At 43.9% G+C, this 2,670-nt stretch overlaps 1 non-coding gene across 1 annotated transcript; it reads left to right on the top strand.

Moving 5' to 3' along the window:
• The first annotated feature begins 1,770 nt into the window (after positions 1 to 1,770).
• LOC120992947 lies at positions 1,771 to 1,956 on the top strand. Its single transcript, XR_005777129.1, has one exon. It is a non-coding gene; the product is annotated as a U2 spliceosomal RNA (small nuclear RNA).
• Positions 1,957 to 2,670: the final 714 nt, after the last annotated feature.

The raw sequence follows: 2,670 nt of genomic DNA, 5'->3' as shown, positions 1-2,670 counted from the left end.
TGCCCAATAATTAAAATATAGCGACACCTGACCTCTATGAGAGGTAGCTGCGATCCGCGACAGTTAACCCCTCAGGTGCAGCTATATGATTCACCCGCCTCCTATATTTGAATTAATAACTGAGTTAACATCATTGGTGCCGCAATGGCCACAGCGCCTCCCCTCCTCCTCCCCTCTTGCCTCTCACTGGTGGCAGCAGCGGCACAGGGGGGAGGGACTGCTTCCTTCTCCCCTGTGCTGCTGAGGGAACATTGATTGCGTTGATAGCAGCGCGATCCATGTTCGCGATTCGTTATCGGCATATCGGAAAGGTTAGATGCTGATACCGATAACTTTGGAAATCCTGAATATCGGCCGATAATATCGGTAAATCCGATAATCGGTCGATCCCTACCTGGGACCACTGCCGATCAGCTGTATGAGAAGGCACCGGGGCTCCTGTGAGCCCTGTGCCCTTCTCTGTGATTTTTCTGGGCCATGTGACGTCACATTCATTGATCAAGTGGCCTAGGAGCAGCTCAGCCCCATAGAGGTGAAAGGGGCTGAACATGATACCAAGCACAGCCGCTATAGGATGTACGGCGCTGAGCCTGGTGAGCTGTGCGGAGGCCGGGCACTACTGCCAGCACTTCAATAAACTTATCCTTTTGAATATGCAGGAAACATTTCCTTCACTTTGGATATTGTTTAGGCTGGCTGGGGGACTGGGTGGTTCATCTAGGACATGGAATGTCCACGTGTGACTGCTGTCTAAACTACTGACTGTAAATAACAGATACAGTTATCAACTAAATGAGTTGCTTAAAGGGAGTCTGTCATCACAGTTTCACCTTTTTAACCCTTCCCATAGCTTTCGAGCAGCATTACAGTTGATAAAAATGTTACCTTTATAAGCAATCGTGGACTTATAAAACTGGCAAATCATCTTAGTAGGATGTGCAAATGAGGGCTCGCAAGTGCCCAGGTGCGGCGTCAACCTCGTAGGTGCCGAGATCCCGCGCCTGCGCACTGAGTCCATCGGCCGGCGCATGCGCACTGCGATGTCCATTCCTGGTACGGCATCACAATAATTAATGCGCATGTGCCGGCTAACGGCAAAAGAAGAAGTAAGAAGATGGGCGGGCAGAGGGAAAGGATGAGCGGGGGAAAGCGACGATAAGGCAGAGCTGCCTGGGCACCTACGAGGTTGATGCCGCCACTGGGCACTTGCGAGCCCTCATTTGCACATCCTACTAAGATGATTTTTGCCAGTTTTATAAGTCCACGATTGCTTATAAAGGTAACGTTTTTATCAACTGTAATGCTGCTCGAAAGCTATGGGAAGGGTTAAAAAGGTGAAACTGTGGTGACAGACTCCCTTTAAAGAGAAACTATTTGATATAGTGCAGTGCACAATACTGTTCTGTTTAGCATACTGTTACTGTATTGTGTGCTAAAATGCATACATTCATGTGTGCGAGACTATAAAATGAACAAGTTATATCTCCAGCTCTAGGGTGGGCCCCCAAAATCAATTCCACTGGTGGGCCCTAGGCACCCCAGTCCGACACTGCGTAGTACTGAACATTGTTGTTCTGAATCCAGCACTGGAGTGAGATAGAAAACTTAGAAGAAGGATTTCCATGTGTCTCTCGCTCTTTCATGTTTCTGTAACAAATTCCTATCACCGATTTATGGAGAAAAAATTCTGAAACAATGATTACACTTTTGGCTGTCACCTCTAGAGAGAGCTTATAGAATACTATTTATGCATAGAACTATGCCACGATGATTGCATCTCGGCCTTTTGGCTAAGATCAAGTGTAGTATCTGTTCTGATCAGTCTACCTTGACTTGATGGCTCAGGTCCTTTGGGTACCCGCTGCACTCGGCCTTTGGGCATCGGCGATTAAATTTGTCTTAAGCTCATTGCTCCTATTGGGTGTAGGGCTATTCCCTGAGAAAGATAGAGTTCTGATGCTTTTGAATTGTCATTTTATAGGGAATATGTATGCATAGCGACAGGTCCTCTTTAAGCTCTGATCTTTTGTCTGGTTTCACACTGGAAAAATGATCCTGCATTAATTTTATCTTCTATTACACAGTTGCCTCTTTAAAGGTACACATTTGGGGGCAATTTTGTACTTATTTGAGCTAAAAATATATTTTTTATTAAAAATATCCAATCCTCTTTTGTGTACATAGCTGAGATGCTGTGGCAGAAGCCTGTGAATTTTCTGTCTTTTCCATCATCTGGGTAGCAGCGGACTCTGCTCTCTCACATTATAAACACTCATTATAGCTCAGTTCTTATCTTACTGATAAGAATGTGGCCTAAATAAGTGTTTATGACCATTTTAGTGGTTTAGAGATGAGGGTTATTAGATGACTGGCACAAAGTGAAAGTACCAGTCACACAGAAAAACAGTTAATCTTTTGTGACAGAATGGCTTAATATTTTTAATAAAGGCCAAATGAAAATATGATTTTAAGCCAAAAGTGAGTAAAATACAATCAAAACAAAAATTGCCTCCATATGTGTACATAGCCTTTAAGGCCCTATTCACAACAATTTTTTTTTTTTTTTTTTGTCTCATTGGAAAAGCTCCTGACATAGACATTAAAGGGTTTCTGTTACCATAATTAACTCTATTAAGGCTACTTTAACACTAGCGTTCGGGGCTCTGCTTG

The sequence above is a fragment of the Bufo bufo genome, chromosome 2 (genome assembly GCF_905171765.1).
Source record: "Bufo bufo chromosome 2, aBufBuf1.1, whole genome shotgun sequence".
In the NCBI taxonomy this organism is placed as follows: domain Eukaryota; kingdom Metazoa; phylum Chordata; class Amphibia; order Anura; family Bufonidae; genus Bufo; species Bufo bufo.
Note: the sequence above shows the minus strand (reverse complement) of the source record. Positions and strands in the feature narration are given on the sequence as shown.